General features: G+C 33.2%; 1 long non-coding RNA gene and 2 other non-coding genes across 5 annotated transcripts; 2 read left to right on the forward strand and 1 right to left on the reverse strand.

Annotated features, from left to right (window-relative positions):
* Positions 1 to 1,089: 1,089 nt before the first annotated feature.
* LOC131625445 (uncharacterized) lies at positions 1,090 to 6,224 on the reverse strand. 3 transcript variants are annotated; one of them, XR_009290861.1, is made up of 12 exons: positions 6,098 to 6,224; positions 5,879 to 5,943; positions 5,712 to 5,749; positions 5,511 to 5,586; positions 2,920 to 5,005; positions 2,751 to 2,838; positions 2,521 to 2,671; positions 2,362 to 2,437; positions 2,195 to 2,263; positions 1,681 to 1,786; positions 1,419 to 1,502; positions 1,090 to 1,241 (listed from the first exon to the last, which is right to left on the reverse strand). It is a non-coding gene; the product is annotated as an uncharacterized LOC131625445 (long non-coding RNA). The 3 variants fall into 3 exon arrangements; XR_009290857.1 differs by having other exon boundaries at positions 5,511 to 5,592; XR_009290858.1 differs by having other exon boundaries at positions 5,712 to 5,943.
* Positions 6,225 to 7,637: 1,413 nt separating this feature from the next.
* TRNAV-CAC (transfer RNA valine (anticodon CAC)) lies at positions 7,638 to 7,711 on the forward strand. Its single transcript has one exon. It is a non-coding gene; the product is annotated as a tRNA-Val (tRNA).
* A 10,818-nt stretch (positions 7,712 to 18,529) lies between these two features.
* Positions 18,530 to 18,603, forward strand: TRNAV-CAC (transfer RNA valine (anticodon CAC)). Its single transcript has one exon. It is a non-coding gene; the product is annotated as a tRNA-Val (tRNA).
* Positions 18,604 to 20,559: the final 1,956 nt, after the last annotated feature.

Here is a 20,559-nt window from a genome sequence, read left to right on the forward strand (position 1 = left end):
ATGTAGTGTAATAGGAGATAAAATGAATGATGTTTACCTCAAATTGTAGCTTTATATGCTCCATTTAGCATGATCAACCGTTTGAAACTTGATTTTGAGACGAAAAATTGATTGAGAATGATGGAGGTTTTGGAGAGGGTTTGTGATGAAAATGATGAAATAGTGAAGGAGGGAAAACAATATAAGAACACATTATTTCTGAGATACATCTCCGAAACAATACCTGATACTTTTTTTTTTGAATTTTCATAGCTTTCAGAGATGCATCTCCGAGAACACCCCCATTTGATGTTTTCGGAGATGCATTTCCGAATTTTAGGAAAATCTGAAGAAGAAAAATTACTTCGAAAATGCATTTCCGAAGTAAAGGTATTTTTGAGTTTTCACTACGGGTTCTCCCCATAGGGGGGTCTACAAAGAAATTTTCTTTTTTTAAATATAAAAGGCCTAGGCTTTTTTATAAGCCTATTTAGTTAAAAAGGCTAGGCCTGAGGCCCCAAAAAAAGTTTTTTAAGCCTATTAGGCCGACCTATTTAAATAAAAATGAATAATTTTTTATTATCATTATGTTCTGTTTTGTATTTTAAATTAAAATACATAAATAAAACTTGTGAAAATAAGATGAAAATACCTGATAAACATTATTTTCATTAGGGGTGGACATCGGTTCGGGCCCAAAACTCCAAACCGGCCCAACCCTCGGGTGAAAGAACATGGCCCAATGCAGTCAAATTGAGTTTTCGGGTTACACGGGTTCGGATTGTTTCAGGTTCAGTTATATAGGTCGGATATTGTTGGGCCCAATTAATTTTCTTGTTACGTTTTGGGCCATAATGGGCCAATTTTAAAAAATTTCAAACACTTTTTTTTACATTTTTTTTTGTTTATCATTGGGCCATATAGGTCTGATATTGATGGGCTTAATATTGAGACTAGATACTTAGTTGTTTTTATAAAAAAAAACTGAATAAGTTAAAGTCATAAACCCTTTAAATATGAGCTAAATGATGAATTAATCAGAATTCATTAACTTTTCAGATTAAAATTCAACCAAATTCTTATATAGCATAAGTTATAAAAGAACCATATAAAATATTAGTTTTTGAGTCTACAAATATTTGCTCAACATTAATACAACCAATACTACTTTAATATAACAACACAACCAATTACAATTAATCAATTTCTTTCTCTCCAAGAGCTCCAATTTCTTCTAATTTCTTCCAATTTCATTTTCAATCCTGCAACATATATATTCAGCAAGTCAATTTAGCAAGTCAATCAGTCAATCTTGTAATTCCAGTAGAGAATTTTATCATTTTACCATTAACAGGGTTTAATGGAAGAATCAAGATAATTGTATTCTCACTTTCAATATACAAAACTACAGGAGTAAGAGCAGCACTAAAGATTCTTACATAGCAGTAGCTGAAGATAAAGAAGCAGCAGTAAGAACAACACTAAGAGATGTAGTTGGAGAAGGTGCAGCAACAGATGCAGGTCTGCCATGTTGAAATGAAGATTTAGATTTTTAAATAAAACAAAATATGTATAGATAGTTTAATTTCAAGAGTTTAAATAAAACACATTTAGGACTGTTTTCTTAGTCTGCCTGTTATGTTTTTGTGTTTAATTTCAAGTGGAATCATGTTTAAATTAGAAATAAAGAAGCGTACTAACCATGAACTGAACTGGGTTGCCCACATTGCCTTGATTAATCCCTTTAATTCATGGTAAAGCCAGGTGAGTTCCATGAGCATTAAGGCATTAAGATGCTGACCCAAATCTGCAACAGATACACTAAATTCAGCAATAGTCACATGCTACTTACTAGATTCAGCTCACCCAAATTTGTTTTCCCCTAGAATGTATTTCAATATACTTGTTCAGTATTCATCATATATGTTAAACCAGGATAAGCTGCATTCTATAAGTATTTCATTCTATACTTTTTTCAGCATTCACATTCAAATATCACATTACAGCCATTTACATTCAAATATCACATAACACTTGGATGTTATAACTAAAGACCATAAGAAAGATTACTTATCAAATTCAGTATACTTAGATGTTATAACTAAAGACCATAAGAAATGTTACTTATCAAATTCCGTACATAAAGCATTTGAGACTTCTATTAGAACCAAAAAGAGACTTTAATTCAACGTATACTTCAGAATGTAAAACACACCTCAACAGATAATCCGATCACGTTAAAAAAATCCTAGCAAAGTGCAGAATACACAGAGCAATATTGAGGCTGCCAGGTAAAAGGGAATAGAAAATTAGACTACAAAGCAAAAGAATATTAGACTGCTGAAATAAAAAATAAAACTAAAGAGCTTTTCTTTGACTTACGGGCCAGAAACTTAGGAATGCTTATGGCCAGATTCTAGAGCGGAGTATTTGTTCTGATCCCTTTCCAATCAGCTATCTGTTACAAATATTAAACAGGTCTTCAGAACAAGTGTTTCAAGGAAGAGAATAACAATGGTAAAAAAGAGAAGAGATGACTACCTTGATAGTTGATGCAAAATACACACATCTTTCAAAAGTCTCTTGGATCAAAATCAAAAGTTGATATTCTTTCAAAAAGTGGTTGGTTGTGTTATTCATGGATTCAATATTACGAGTCATTCATGACTCCAAAAAATTCAAAAAGTGGTTGCTGCAAATAAAACAGAAAAACATAAGAATACATGTTTTATCTAACAAAAACACATGACCAAAATATAAGGTAAATGAACCTGAATATGTTTCAAGCACAGCCCGAAGGCTGTGACTGAGTCCGAGAAGGAGACAGTGTTCCACTTTCAGGTGAAGTTTCAGTAAATCCTAAAATACATTTAAAAAAATCAACAAACATATTACATAATAAATGAAGAAATTACACTTAAACAAAGATAGACACAATACCCAGTAAAGTATCTTCAGAAATCTCGTACTCCTCATTGAATTCCATGTCTTTGAATTGGTGAAAGGAAGGTCTTAACCAGTTTTGAGCACAAATTAAAGCCTCGGCCATTTCTGGTTTGAGAGAGCTTCTATATACCTCTAAAACTCTCCCACCCGTGCTGAATGCACTCTCAGAAGCCACGGTTGAAACTGGTGTAGGCATGATATCTCTAACTATTTGGGACAGAACTGGATATTTGCTAACATTATATTTCCACCAACATAGAATATCAAACTTATCTTTATCCTTTTCACTAAAACTTATACATTTATCTTTTATATAGCTCTGTAGCTCAGTTTCTTCTTCAACCGAATCCATAGACTGCAAGTGTTGCTGAAATACATTCTGTCTAGCCACATGTGCCGATACTTCGACGCTGGCAGCAGTTTCACAATGAGAAACAGTGGCTGCCATAGACAGGACAGATCCTTCAGCATTGTCATTGGCTTGTTTGTAAACCATAAATTTTTTGGAGAGATTGTTATTGATATCTTCTAATAAATATTTCTTAGTTTCTGAAGATTCTCCATACATATCATTAAAGCACCAGTCCACATATCTTAACTTATATCGGGGATCAAAAATAACACCGAAATAGAGAAGTTGGTTCATCTTAGTGATATCAATCCAGTATTTCTTAAACTTATCCAACATGTCCCTAGATACATTAGCAAACAATCCATTAAGGTCCATGTTTAATTCCTTAAGCTCAACGTAAATTCCAGCCAAGAACGGAAACGCCGTATGCAAGCTCGCTTTAGTGGAAATAGAAAAAACCTCTGTCGCTTATAATAATTCTTCAAAAACATAATAAAGACCCTGACATTATCCCAATCTTGACTAGTAGGGGGAATCACCACGGTCAAAGAAATCCCTATAGTCTTCATCTCCATCTTCTAGCTTATCAAAAGCTATTTCAAACTTCTCAGCCGCATCTAACATCAAATATGTCGAGTTCCATCGAGTTGAAACATCAAGACATACCGACTTCTTGCATGTAATCTTGGCATAACCCACACATTCATTAAACTTTAAAGCTCTATGGGGTGAAGATCTTACAAACCTAATTGCATTTCTAACACTTGCAATTGAGGTGCTAGCTACTTTTAATCCATCTCTCACGACCAAATTCAATATATGAGCACGACACCTCATGTGAAACCCAAATCCATCCAACAAAAGTCCATTCATGTTTCTTATTTTCTACTCTAAATACTTAACAGCAACATCATTTGATGTCGCGTTATCTACTATAATAGTTGAAATGTTTTTCAGCCCCCACTCCTTCAACACATCCTCAACCTTCTTACCAACTATTTTATCTCGGTGATTTGGGATAACCGCAAAGCTAATTATCCTCTTTTGGTATTGCCAATCCTTATCTATAAAATGGGCAGTGAGGGTTAAGTAGTTAAGATTTTGAACGGAAGTCCAACAATCTGTTGTAATTGCCACCCTACTACAATCAGACTTGAATAACGCTCTCAACCTCACTTTCTCATCAAGATATATCTGAAAAACAATCCCTAGCTATGGTTCTCCTTGATGGTATAGTAAATTGGAGTTGCATTTGGTTACAAAAGTACTTGAATCCCTCTCCTTCAACTGTAATAAATGGCTTCTCATCTAAAATGATAAAGTAAGCCAACTCCTTTCTACAACCTAAAGGATCAAACCTAGAAGATGTTGGAACCAAAACATCTCCCTGAGTTGTTGAATATGTCAATACAGTTTGGGTAGGGTCGGTTTAGAGGTTTAACGGATACTTAGGACATGTTTTCATATGACTCTTTAAGTTTGACGTTCCATGTTTCTTAGAGTCACACATGTACTTTTGATGACAATACTTACATGCCGCAGTTGCGGGATCACTATTAGGAATAAGCTTAAAGTGGTCCCATACCTCAGACCTCTTTCTAATAGAATTTGCATTAACTCTTCTTTTCTTCCGACCAATAGGAGGAAGTGGTGCGGTTGGTTCAATGGGTGATGTTGTTGTTGGAGTATCTTCTGCCATGACTGAATCATTAGGTTGAGAAGGTACAGCTGCAACATTTTTAAAAAAGTTACTTGACATACACATTCCTAAACTTAACATTCACATTGATACAGACACTTCTACACATTTATATTTTCTTAAGATCACCAAATAAACAATTACTCTAAAATAATAAGTACTAATTACCATGCCATAACAGCTCTGCACATTTATAGAAAAATAGTATATTGAAATTCTAACTAGTAGCTACCATGTGAATTTGACTCACACTAAGATAAAATAGCTACCATATATGTAGTACAAAATGATTACCATGCCATAGCAACCAGTAAAGGCCATAGCTACCATATATGTGGGACACGGCTCTTCCAACAAAAACCAATGAAGGTACTGAACAATGATAAATTAAGATAATATATCTAATGGACCATTTTTCTTAACAATATAATTTGATACAAGCAATGATATATTATTTAATATACAATGACTTAACATAGACAAGTTCATAAACTAAATAACCTACTACATACATTAGACATATTCTACACTTACAATGATCTTGAAAGCTCCTAGTTCCTTGTGTGTTCCCATCAACATCAATGTTTTGAACTCCTTGTGTGAATTGCATCTTTTCCTTGGTCAAACAAATTTAAATATATACATTAGCATAAGGTAATATCACAAAGGTGATCATCAATTAAAAACAGAAAATAAAAGTCAACAAGAAAAAGATTGAAAAATTATGACAATAACCTTGTATTAAGTGGAAGAATCCTTGAACCAAAATAAAACTTTGAAAAGACAAATAATATTCAAAACATTAGTTAACAAAGTAACAACATGGTCTAATATTCAAAACATTAGTTAACAAATGCATAAAAATCTAAAGAGTAACATTATTGAAAACTTCCAAGTAGTACATGTTGGTTACAACATCATTGAAAACGTTCTTGAGGGTATGTTCGCCATTGAAAACGTTTGTGTTCTGTTAAGAAGGAAACATTGTATAAAACAATATTATTATCAGAAACACAATACGGAACTCATCGAATCTAATAACAAAGAAAGAAGAAATTATAGGGATGAAGAGAGAGAGAGAGAGAGAGAGAGAGAGAGAGAGAGAAAGAGAGATATCTTACATAGAGCTATAAGGAGAGAACGAAAAAACAAACGGTGGCTTGAAGTTCAAAGACGACTTGATGTTGAAGAGCGGCGGCGAAAACCCTAGAAACTCAGAGAGAAAACATAGTAGCCACTAGCCACACGATTGAAGAAGTGAGAAAATGAATAAGCTTTTGAAATTGGGCTAACTTGGGTCAAATGTCTGTGCCTTAACATAAACAGATTACTAATTACTAATTACTAATTACTAATAGTATAATAATATAATAATAATAATAATAATAATAATAATAATTGTTATTCCGGTCGGGTTCGGATTCCGATGGGTGAAATATTTAAAACTGAATCCGACTGATGTTATCCATTGAAACCCATATAAGTGAACTGATAAAAATCGGAATCCGCATTAAATCGACCCGTGGCGTAAAAACTCTTTCGGTTCGGTCGGGTAATACCGGGTGGTCTTCATTTGTCCACCCCTAGTTTTCATGAGTTCTCTTAAACAAATAGTCTCCCATCACTTATGCTAATAGGCAAGTTAAAATAAGTCAATACAAACAAATTTTTAGTCTCTTGGTCTATTAGTTAATTAGTCTATTTAGACATTATTTGAATTACTTATTTACACATGTGTAAAATAAATAAGCTTTTATGTAAGCTAATCAGGTTTTCGAAAAGAACATACTCAAGTCTAAAAATAAGCCTACGACAGACTACAAGCTATGCGTAGACTTTAATTTTTTTCATAAGCTAAATTTAGACTTCAATTTTTTTATAGACTAGACTTAGACTTAGACTTAGACTTGACGAAACCTAACTCGACCCGGCCTATTTTCACCTTATTGCTTACCCTTGTAGAAGTTAGGCTGGCCCTTATATTAAAAAGAAAGATATGCATTTGTTGTAGCCTTCTCATCCCACAAACCATATTATTGGACCCATTAGAGTCTTAAATGTACAATTCAACATAGGCGGCTTAGGGTAGAATAGATAGATAGAAGACCATGTACGTATGTAGTTAATGGTGCACAGGTGTAGCCAATTAAGCAATCATGCACATGTGCTATGCATTTATTACATAACTTTGGCATTTTCGTAGTTTCCTCTCATCATTATGGTCATTTTCCAAAACAACAATCAATAAATACCTAGAAAAACACCTAGACATTTTCATCAAGAAATTAATAAAGTAAAGGTGTGAAGTGAAAATGATGAAGAAGAATTCAGTGGTTTCTATGATGCTTTTATTTCTCATAGTATTTTCTCAAATGGATAACGTTGTTCCAGATGCTTCTGATTGCTTAGATGGTTGCTTCACTGGATGTGTTTCAAGAGACTGTTTGTCACTCTTCTCAATTTTCTTTCTTCTATGTTTTTATTCATTTTCTTACTACTAATTAATCATTCATCTAATTAAAATTATAACTTATGTGACATGCAGCAAGGCTTATGGCAAGGTGTGAACGAAAGTGCCAGATTAGATGTGGTCCAGGTAACTAAAAAATTACAGGATGTTTTATGAGTTATTAATTTTGTGGCTGAATGAACAACAACAAGGTCTGGGTGGTGTAGTCGGTTATCACGCTAGTCTCACACACTAGAGGTCCCCAGTTCGAACCTGGGCTCAGACATTAAAGTTTTGACTTTTTTTTGTGTGATTTTGCCAGATTCTATGGTGGAGAAAGGCATGGATTAATTTTGCAGACAATATTTGTTGTCATAGTAGTGCTACTTTCTATGGTGAAGAGATGCTGATAAGGATATATTGGTTGAAATAAGAAGTTGGTTAAGGAAGTTTAATACTATCTCTATCACAATAAATTGCTGTCTATTTTTAAGTTTATGTACTACATTGTAAAAGTATTTTACAAGTCTCTTTAATTGCTTGCTTATGTGTAGTCTCTACTTTTACATCCACCCACTTTTACTATATGCATTTTCTTGATTTGTTTTTGGTAATTTTAGACCTAGAGTGTGCAAGAGAATATCCAAATCTATATTAATTTACTTTTTGAATAGAGTATGGTTAGTATCTTTGAATTCTATTATGAGACATTGTTTTTAAGTGATATTTTTTTATAAACATAGTAAAAAAAAACTAACAAAAATATTCATTTTTAAAATTATAACTCTCTTTTTACATATGGTTTGCAAATACTCACAAAAATGTTGATACATATGGTTTGCAAATACTCACAAAAATGTTGATATTATTAAAGTTTGAATTTTGACTCTCACAAATACATCAATTTCTTCATCTGCATTTACAAACAGAAAAACATATTTTCTTATTTTTTCAACTTCATCTGCACAAAAGAAAATATTTATTTATTTGATTTTTTTAAAGTTTAGAGATGTTGTTTAAAGTTTATATTAATAACCAGATGGTAAATAATAATCTCAAATTTTCTAAGAAAAGTTGAGACATTGATCTCTAAGTTACATACAATGGCAGGATAAACATGATTTAAGAACAAGGTTGAAAGTAATTGAAAATATAAAATTGTTAACTCAGTTCGGTGTACAACAACCCCTATTCAGAGGGCTACCAAGTCATGAACGAAATCTACAATTAGTTGTATCAATTCGAATCTAAACAACCTTCAATTTACAACTTTTCACTTAATTCATACCCAGTGCAACTTTTACTTAAGAACTTCCTAGATAAGAGAAATTCCTCTCACTTCAAATCACGGCAATGAGTTCTCACAATAACAATCTCAGTTACTGATATTGACGGCCCTTTACATCAATCTTCAATTACAAGTGATACTAGATTAAGAACCTCTTAATCAAATACGATACTTGATCTTGCTTAAAAGCATTGATCAAGAACAATAGCTTGAGACACAGGCAACACACACTTAGATTCATGTAACAATGATACCTAAGTGACATACAGACATTTAACGCTTAAAAGCTTATGAATGCATGACAGAACTTACAACTCAACAACAATTCTACTCTTCTATCAAGAATGATATTAGGGAGGCTCACATTAAGCACACAAACCCTAACTTATTACACTGTAAGTTTTGCGTTTCAATTAGGTTTGTAGTCTTCTATTTAAAGCACACATCTGATTTGGATTTGGGCTTCAAAATTCAATAAGGAGACTGCTAAAAATCTTCACAAGATTCTCCATAAAAATAGGTCTCCAATCATTAGTTTCCTAAATATTCTCCATATTTAAAAACTATGAATACATCTTCAAAATAGATAAAATCTTTTATCCTTAAATTTAGCGTCACATTGTATTGCATAATATTTCCATAATATTATGCATATGCAATAATCAAAACAGATTTCAAAAGCCCGGTTTAACACACGGTCACGATGTCGGATGATTTTGCATAGGAGATCTTTTTCGACATGTTTCTCCATATGTGTTTGAAAATAAATCAAACACATATAACTCTTAGCCCATCAGAGAACAAACATACACCAACGATTTCACACAATCAAAGACATTAGTAGAAATATTAGTCAGTAAAATCTGCAAGCAAATAGTTCTTCAATCTAGAGTTTCCTAAATGTCTCAACTTTCCTAAAATGTCTCAACATTTAGAAAACAGAATAAACCAACAAAGTCTCTAATTCATCAGTCTTGGACGCCACATAGGATCTATTAATATTCATAGAATATTTAATAATTTGTAAGAAAACAATTGCATCAAAATTGTAAACTGTGACAGACCAACACCTGACTCGAATTAATGAAGGTAAGCAGCCTTCACTCTGGATTACATGCATGTTACCAACATAGGGGTAACATTCAAACAGAAGGGTGAGATATCAAACCATATAATGGAACGTATGATAAATAATATATTAAAATTATATTATATAAAATCACCACTTCAACAACTTTCAAACAACACCCATCATCACAATTCAACAACACAAACATCTTTTTATTATAATAACATCAATTCAAATATGCGACATGAAATGCGACTTGTACAATGCACATGCATGTGGTACCAATGGAGAAAAACTCCCAATTTAGAATCTGCCAATTAATAGAGGCGTCAACAAGGAATAAGCCTTCAACTTAATATTTGTCAATCCAGGCCAACTTACCGAGCATCAGCTCCCAACATGATATGCTATGTATGCGACAACAATATGAATGTTGGAGTAACAGCAACATAACGACAAAATCAACATTGACCATAAGCCTACAACTTGATATTTTCCAATAATCAAAAGCAATTCAACAAAATTCAATACCACCTGTAATTTCACATTTTTCAGCAAGTATGCAACACACCGAATCAATCAAAATAAGCTACAAACGTTCCATAAATATTCGGACAATTCAGCTATACCGGTCAAATAATTATCACCTAAAAGTTCTATTTTTTCTATTTCGTACTAATGTGTTTTATTATGTCTTTGTTACATTAATTAAGTCTACTACTTATACTGCTATTTAAAGTTTAATCTTCTAAACCTGCTATTGATAATTTCATTAATCTTCTACTATAGTTAACCCTCTGTTACTATAGTCAAATATAATCAACTAACCAATTTTGTTTTCAATTAATTAATTACCATATTTTTCATTACTAAGTAATATTATTACTAATTTTCATTAGGAGTCATTCAGGATTTATACTAAAACATGTTACAGGATTAACTAGATGCAAACACTACAGTAAGTATGGTGGCCCCCACCCCCAACACTAGGGGCCAGCGCCCCTATTCCTTTATCACCATGGGAGCAAGCACTCCCTTCATACTCTCCTTAAGGGGCGGACGCCCCCTCCCTAGGCACAAGGTGGCAGTCGCCACCATTTTTCACACACACACAGGGGTGGTCGTCCTTCACAGTTTCTCTTCTTTTTTTTGTTTTATTTCCAGCCACACAGACTTCACCAATTACCCAGTTTTTCATTTGATTCTCATCTCAGGCTAGCACTACAATTATTTACGGTAACAAAACAACTACCCTAACATCAACATTGAACACTTTTTTTCAACAACGAATTCATCAACAATAACTAATTTTCAGGATCAACCACAACAATCAAACACAAACAGGAGCAATTTTACAAACTCAATCACACATACTATTCATCATATACCCTATTATAGAGTTAGAACCTACCCTTACCTTGGATTAAAGGTTGCTCTAACTCTCTGATTGCACCTAGATTTTCCTCTTTGCTTGTAATTCTACGTATCTTCCTCAAACCCTTATTCCTCTTTTTCTGATAGCAGCTAAAACTCTCCTACTGTTACTTCTAATTTTCTTTTAACCTATAATTTCTATTATTCTTAATAATTCTATTGGGCCTAATATTCACACTCCCACTATGCTACGCACAATTATAAAATAAGCTCAATACCATTAATCTCATATAATACTAATATTTATATTAATATTATTTCAAATATTAATAATACTAAATGATACTATTAGTAATCGACCAACTAATCAACTAAATAATCAACTTAGCAACGTAACGCAACATATAACAACTTATCAACAAATAATCTGAAAATAATTTAATTAAATAATTAATTAAATTACGGGTGTTACAGACACCAGGAACAACCAGGGTTATATCAGATATCATGCAACGGAACACAAAACAAAAGCTTCTCAACATTCTCCAGGCACAACATACTCTGTGCACACAGTTACCACACTCTAGTTGACATCATACCAACATAGGTTTGAAACTAGATCAACCAATCACTCATCAACTCATCACCTAGAAAGCATAGCTGGCATCTTCAGACCATTACTCATAAAACCACTTCCCCTTCAAGGTAAAGAGCATAATGGTTCACATATGTGCTGCACAAAGGAGCATACAGACATGTTATAGAGAAAAATAAATTCTCCCAACTCTTCTCAGACATGTCCTAACCATTTGTCTGAGACAAGTGTCCCTGCAAACACTTTATACTGCAATGTAGAGAAAATTCCCTTTTATTTGCAGTAACAGAGCTACACACACTTCCCTCTGTCATACACAATCATGTGTTTCTTGATCTTTCTGGATTTTATAATTAAATCCTCCATCCATGTACATTTAACCAAAAATTATATTCCCTGAGTCTCGCCCAGATATAGAACATGATGCCTGCTTTGATACCAATCGAAATTTTGGTATACAAATCTCAGATGTCCTAAGAGAAGTTGAGACATTGATCTCTAAGTTACATACAATGGCAGGATAAAAATAATTTAAGAACAAGGTCGAAAGTAATTGAAAATACAAACTTGTTAACCCAGCTCAGTGTACAACTACACCTATTCAGAGGGCTACCAAGCCATGAAGGAAATCTACTATTAGTTATATCAATTTGAATCTAAACAACTTGCAATTTACAAATTTTCACTTAATCCCTACCCAATGCAACTTTTACTTAAGAACTTCCTAGATAACAGAAATCCCTCTCACTTCAAATCACTGTAGTGACGTCTCACAATAACAATCTCAGTTACTAATATTGACGGCCCTTTACCTCAATCTTCAATTACAAGTGATACTAGATTAAAAACCTCTTGATCAAATATGATACTTGATCTTGCTTAAAAGCTTTGATCAAGAACAATAGCTTGAGACACAAGCAACACACACTTAGATTCATGTAACAATGATACCTAAGTGACATACAGACATTCAACGCTTAAAAGCTTATAAATGCATGACAAAACTTACAACTGAATAACAATCCACTCTTCTATCAATAATGATATTATGGAGGCTCACATTAAGCACGCAGACCCAAACCTATTACACCATAAGTTTTGCATTTCAATTAGGTTTGTAGTCTTCTATTTAAAGCACACATCTGATATGGATTTGGGATTCAAAACGCAACAAGGAGACTGCTAAAAATTTTCACAAGATTGTCCATAAAAATAGGTCTCCAATCAATAGTTCCTAAATATTCTCCTTATTTATAAACTATGAATACATCTACAAAATAGATAAAATCTTTTATCCTTAAATTTAGCGCCACATTGGATGACATAATATTCCCATAATATTATGCATCTGTAACAATCAAAGCATATTCCAAAAGCTCGGCTTAACACACAGTCACGATGTCGGATGATTTTGCATAGGAGATATTTCTCAACATGTTTCTCCGTATGTATTTGAAAATAAATCAAACACATATAATTCTTAAGCCCATCAGAGAACAAACATACACCAAAGATTCTACACAATCAAAGACATTAGCAGGAATATTAATCAGTGAAATCTGCAAGCAAATAGCTCTTTAATCTAAAATTTCCTAAAATGTCTCGACTTTCCTAAAATGTCTCAACATTTAGAAAACAGAATAAAACAACAAAGTCTCTAATTCACCAGTCTTGGATGCCACATAGTATATATTAATATTCATAGAATATTTAATAATTTGTAAGAAAGCAATTGCATCAAAACTATAAACTGTGACAGACCAGGTGTCTTATACTTCTAGTTAGGACTTCCCATTCTGTGACAGACTAAATGTCTCATAGTTATGGTTAGTACATCTCATTCGACATGTTGAATCTGCATGTTGAAATATCTTTTTCAACATGTTGATGCCAATTTAGTTTTACCAAAATTCATGTAAATCATAATTTCAGGGAAATAACAATCTCCTCCCTTTGGCAAATTTTGACTAAAATATCCTAAAACACTTTTGCCTAAAAAAACACAATCAAAGGTTTGAAAATAAATCAAACACACACATCACAGGCACAAGAGCAAATTTGAGCAGCAGAAATAAATTCACAGTAATAGTTAGTGGCAACATACAACAACATAGCACTTCATTCCAGCACAAGGACCCCCCCTCAAATACGGCTAAGTGAAAATTCTCCCCCTCAATAGCAGTAGTCAGTCAGTGGTTAGTGGTTAGTGCACATACACATTACTCCCCCTTTTTAGCCATAATATGACAAAGGTAAGCAACTAACCAAAAAGGTAAACAACAATAGCACATTAGCTTATATAGTTAAGTAGCACATAGTGCACAAATGCTAAACATATCCATGTTATGAAATCTTCAACAGCATCTGGTCAAAAGCATGTTTTAGACAACTTTAGCCATTACTAAAATCATAGAACTAACATAATCTCCACAAGCTTGAACAACATGCAAGCTTCATAAGGTCTGCACCAATGCAACAACAATCTATATACACCTACTCAACTCCCCTTGTCATGCATAAACATTGCTCCTGCTGAAGATGAACATTTGAGCACCATATGACATCATCTGAAAAACTTTACATGCTCATAGGGAAGAGCTACCCTCCATACACATTGTCATGACTCTTTGGTTGGTCAAGATGTCATGTAGTCTTGGTATGTGTTCACTTACAGGCTCAAACAATTCTTGGTTTGCTTAAAAGCTTTACTAAGATCCAGACTAGCAACTCTCTCCTAGAGTTACTTACAGCAAAAGAAAAAAATACTTCCTCTAAACCATTCTAATCAGATCACTCTATCTGACAACATTCCTCTACCCTTACATCCACTAGCAATTACTGATACTATTGGAGTCTTCAAAATAGTAGTCATGCATTCACCAAGCATACTAGTGTAGACAAGATCGAAACCTTTTCATCCTAATCCATATAGTCAGAAATACCTCTTCTGACAATAAAATTTACCATCAACCTTTACATTCATAATCCCAAGCACTTCCAATAAGTAACCATCAACAATGATGTTACAACATCGTATGGGACATCATCTTCAGAACCTATTAACTTTGATTCTGGAACCACCATCCATAGGACTTATTAATTTTCATAGAAGTCCTTTCACACAAAAAGATCACACCTTCAGCAGTTATCATACACCTGAGAACCATGGAGAGAAATGAACTCTGATACACTTTCTAAACCATAATGTTCAGATTGCAGACTTGCATCAAGATGTTAGACAAATGCACAGCTCCCGTCAGGGTATTTGACATCAATCACATGCCCAACCACATCAGAGGAACATTTCTTCACGTTCCTATCTTCACATATTCTCTTAGAGATACAGTGAGCTGATAAGACTACCTTCTTACAAAAGGTATAACACAAGATGTGACATCATTCTTCTACACACCACCAACAGAAGTTGATTTTTCATCATGGCAAACAGTCATGACAAATATTCACACCGCAAACAGTCATGACAGATATTCATTCCAGATTAGGCTAGTTACTTGTATTCACACTCACCCTGAGCAAAACAAACTTCCTTAGCTGAGGAAGCAGAGAACTGAAATGATGTTTCAACATCAGTTCAGACATCAGTCTAAATCACATGGATTTAACCATTTACCATGGCTTTGGAGACAACATCCATAATAATCCAAACACATTTCTTGAAAGGAATACAAGAGTTGCCAAAGAAGAATTTGATTTCAATTGTTTAGAACGTGATTCTAATAAACACCTCCATATTTGGGAATATACGATAAATCAAAGAGATGAAGTTCAAAAAGCTTATCTTAACTAGGATTTATATCAATGTCAACTTGAAACTTATACCCTTAATAGGGACGAATATCCAAGATGAATTCAATCCTTTTGGTTTAAAATGTTTCCTTAAAGACTAGAGTATTCTCCAACTAATAATGTTGCCTACTGTTTAATTTGTTACTTGTTCAATGAAAAAATCTAGTGGACATCCCAAAGTTTACATATTTACTAGAAAAGGATTTAAAACATGGAGAAACATCAATGCCAGAAAGAAAATTTATTTTATTAAGTTCTTGCTCACCTCACAAGTAAGCTTTGAAATCTTATAAGACTTATTCAATCAATCAATTCATATAAAAAATGTTCTTAATGTGTAGTGCGTTGATCAAGTCATCCAAAATAGACTCCGTCTCAAGAGCTCTATTGATTCTGTTTATTGGCTAGCATTTCAAGCTTGTTCCTTTAGAGGCCATGACGAAACATTTGGATAAAAAAATAGAGGTAACTTTCTTGAAATAGTAAAAATCTTAGCATCATACAATGATGAACTTGAAAAAGTAGTAATATAGAATTCTCCATATAATTCAAAGTAGGCATGGCAAATAAACCCGCCCCCGTCGGGCCGCGCCCGTCCCCACCTCGAAATTAGCGGGGAAAACCCGGTTTAACCAGGTGCGGGTACGGGGAAAACCCGGTTTTTATTTACGGGTGCGAGGGAGGGTGATGCTAGTACCCGCCCTGCACCTGCACCTGCATTCGCCCCACACCCGCCAACTAAATTTAATATTATAATATCATGTTTATTAGAATTTTTATTTATTTATTTTGAAAATACAATTTAAATAAAAATATCAAACATAAAAAAAAAATTAAATAATCAATTATTTAGTTTAATTATTGATTTTTATTTTTATTGAAAAAAAGTATAAATTTAAAAAATTAAAATTTTATTCGGGCGGGTGCGGTGAAACCCGTTTCTTGTTGGGGGCGGGGGTGGAGGAATAACTATTAGTCCCGACCGGGTTTGAGGGTGGGTCTGGATGGCGGGTGTGGGTGTGGTTAAACCCAACCCGCCCCGTTACATCCCTAATTCAAAGTATACCTCTCATTCAATTCAAAATGAAATTTTGCATATCATGTTTAGTAAAGTGAAAAGTTATATCTGAGAAGAGATTGGAGATTCTAAATTTATCATAATTGTTCATGAATCATGTGATGAATATTTGAGGGACAAAATGGATATTATCTTGAGGTTTGTGGATAAAAATGGATCTATTCAAGAATAATTTTTTGAGCTTCTGCATGTTAAGGACACTATGTGTATCACTCTTTAAAATGCAATTTGTGATGTTCTTTCTCGGTGTGGTCTAAATGTTTCAAATACTCATGGGAAAAGGTTATAATGGTGCTAATAATATGAGAGTATAGTGGAATGAATTGCATCCATTATTTTCAAGGATTGTCCTTATGCTTATTATATACATTATTGTGCACATAGATTACAACTAGCTTTGGTTGCTGCTTCATGAATAGTTTTCCTTGTTCATGCTTTATTTTCACATTTAACTCTTATTGTTAATGTTGTGTGTTCCTCTAGTAAGTATCATCATAACTTGCAAAATGTAATATAAAGGAGATTACACATTTACTATAGACTAGTGAGATTAACAATTGTTGAGGACAAAATCAAATTGACCCTTTGAAACAAGTCAGAGATTCACATTGGAGCGCACACTTTTCTTATGTTTTTATTATGATAGGTTTGAATAATCCAGCTTTTGTGGTTCTTGCATATATTAGAAAAAATAAGAGAAGTTATGCTACATTTGAGGATGCTAATGGTTCTTATAAGTTTGTGAAATCATTTGATTCCCGTTAATTTTGCACATGATGAGAGAGTTTATGGGAATTACATATCTTTTATGTCAATTTTTACTACAGAAATATCAAGATAAACTTAATACTATGTAGTTAGCCATCACTACAATGACATCAATCCAAAAGTTGAGAAATGGTGGGTGGGGTGGTTTATTGAAAGATGTAAACTAATTTTTGAAAAACATAATATTGATCCCCCCCTTTAATCTAATGTAGTTTATATAGAGCGTGAAGGTCGTGCGCGTTTTCAAATTAATCATATCACTGTGGATCAACATTTTAGAGTGAATATCTTTTGAGTTACAATTGATCAACAACCGCAAGAGTTTAATTATAGGTTTTATGAGCAAATAATAAAGCTTTTAAGTCTAAGTAACAAGTTGTTTTCTAAGGAAATTTACAAAACATTTAATATGAAATAATATATGTGGTTTTTAAATAAATTCCATACTACAGATTTGGGTCAGCATGAGAAAATAAGTTTGAGATATCAACTTCAACATTTTCATCTTGATGTTGTTAGTCATCCATGTTTAAATAACTTGTCAACTATGTCAAATTTTGTGAAGATCTAAAAAAGACAAGGAAGGTAGATACATATTATTTGAGTGATTGACTAATATGTCTTATCTTAACTCTTCTAATTTCTACAACTACTATGGAAAGATCATTCTCAACAATGAATAAAAATAAGATAAGAATAATATGGATGATGAATTTCTTGTTGACAATATGATGCTTTACATTGAAAAAGAAATAGTTGAAAACTTTAATACTGATTGAATTATTGATGAATTCAAGTATTTAAAAGAAAGGAAAGAGATACTTTAATTTGAAGTTGAATATATGTATTCTATTTTTATTTTGTATTGAAATTACTTTCAATATTTGAAAAAAAAGTATTTGAATTTTATAATATTTTAGTAAATTTCAATTATAATATTATAGTTAATATTTGTCGCTACCTATAATATTTTAGTCAAGATTCATCACAAATGTTAACTATACATTACATATTTTATTTTTATAAAATATATACTTCTTTTTGCTGCTATATATTTTGTTTAACATGTGCTTATTATTACTTTACATTTATATTAAATTTAATGAAACAATAACATTCAACAAGGTCTGGGTGGTGTAGTTGGTTATCACGCTAGTCTCACACACTAGAGGTCCCCAGTTCAAACCTGGGCTCAGACATTAAAAAATTATGAAAATTTTCTTTTTATATAACTATGTTTAATTGACGAGGGTAGTGAAAGAACTTTGAAGTCTTAAACAATATTGATTTAATTGCAAATTCCCCCTACTTTTTTTTTAGTTTTGATCATTCTATTTTAAAAGATTGATCTTTGGTCTGTCAATTTTTTTTTCGTCGAGATTTTAGTCTCTCTTCTAATTTAAGGTTAAATTTTAATGATATGAACGTCTACTTAATGACTCATGGTATGGGGTGACATTCTTGCCACTTAGCCACCAAAGCTGACTTGTTATTTTGAGGCAGAACTTACACAATCATTCAATGCTTAAAAACTTATGAATGAATTACAGAACTTACAACATAATAGATACAGTCCTACTCTTATATCAATATGATATTAGAGAGACTCACAATTAACATACACAAACCCTAGCAAAACACACGTAAGTTCCCCACTAAAACTAGGTTAGTGACAATCTATTTAAAACACACATCTGGACTGATTTGGGCCTAAAAAACGCAGCAAGGGCACTGCCGAAAAAGCTCCAAGATATTCCCCACAAAGATAGGGCTTCAATCATTAGTTTCCTAAATAATCTCCATATTTAGAAACTGATAATACTCTTTGAAAATAGATAAATCTTCGATCCTTAAATTGAGCGCCACATAGGATTGCAAAATATTCCCAAATTATTCTGCCTCTGTAACAAACTAACATATTCCAAAAGTCCAGTTGTACACAAACACGATGTCGTATGATCCTGCATAGTACATCTCGCTCGACATCTTTCTCCAATTGATAGAGCATCTTGTTAAACATGTTTCTCCACAAGTGAGTTTTACCAAACATAATGCCAATCATAAAAATAGGAAATTAACAATCTCCCCCCCTTTGGCTTATTTTGGCAAAAACTACTTAATACTCCTTGCATATACAAACAGGAGAACAACTAAGGTTTGAAAATAAATCATACACATATCAGAGGCACAATAGCCAAAACTCATCATCAGAATATCAACAAAAAAATCTCATCATCATCAAAGATATCAGCAGCAGGAATAAAATCAGAGTAACAGTTAGTGGCTGCTACTCAACACAGAGAAAAATAAATTCTCAAACAAATTAATGTCAGGACATTATGTGTGATATTTCTTCATAATCCAACACAGGGACTCCCCCTCAAAAATTGCTAAGCAGCACTTCAGAGAATCAGAAAACAATCAGTGGTTAGTATACACACATTACTCCCCCTTTTAGCCATAATATGACAAAGGTAAGTAACTAGCCAAAAAACAAACCACAATAGCACATTAGCATATAGATTTAAGTAGCACATGGTGCACAAATGCTAAACATATCCTGGGCATTTAACTCTTACAAGAATCGGTTCCACACTCTTCTCCTTCTCCATCAGCATCATCACCAGCAGATGCATCACCATCAAAAGCAACATTTTCACCATTAATATCATCACCATCAGATACCAGGTGTCATGATAGCAGCAATGATATTGTGACCTCTTCAACAACATCTGGTTAGAACCGTTTTTCAGCCAAATTTAACCAATACTAAAATCATGGAACCAACAATCTCCCCCTTTGGCAAATTTTGGCTAAAACAACCAAAGCATTACAAACTTGGAGATACAAATTGCAAACATAAGATATGTCAGTAGAATATGCAGTTACAAATCAATTCTTACCCTCAAGAGAAAAACCTACGAACTTCCCAAGTTCATACATCAGAGGCAGTAGCAGCACCACCAGATAAGACCATAGAAGTCCGGCCTCCTTGCACATAGAGCACCACTACACCAGTAGCACCAACAAGCATGACAAATTATCATGCTCCCCCAAAATATTTGCATGCATCAAGCAACCACAATAACTACCTTTTTCCTAGCAATAGCATAGTCCTATAATAATGCTAATCAACATGTCAAGACATGTATCAT

This window comes from Vicia villosa, linkage group LG1 (assembly GCF_029867415.1).
Source record: "Vicia villosa cultivar HV-30 ecotype Madison, WI linkage group LG1, Vvil1.0, whole genome shotgun sequence".
NCBI classification, from domain to species: domain Eukaryota; kingdom Viridiplantae; phylum Streptophyta; class Magnoliopsida; order Fabales; family Fabaceae; genus Vicia; species Vicia villosa.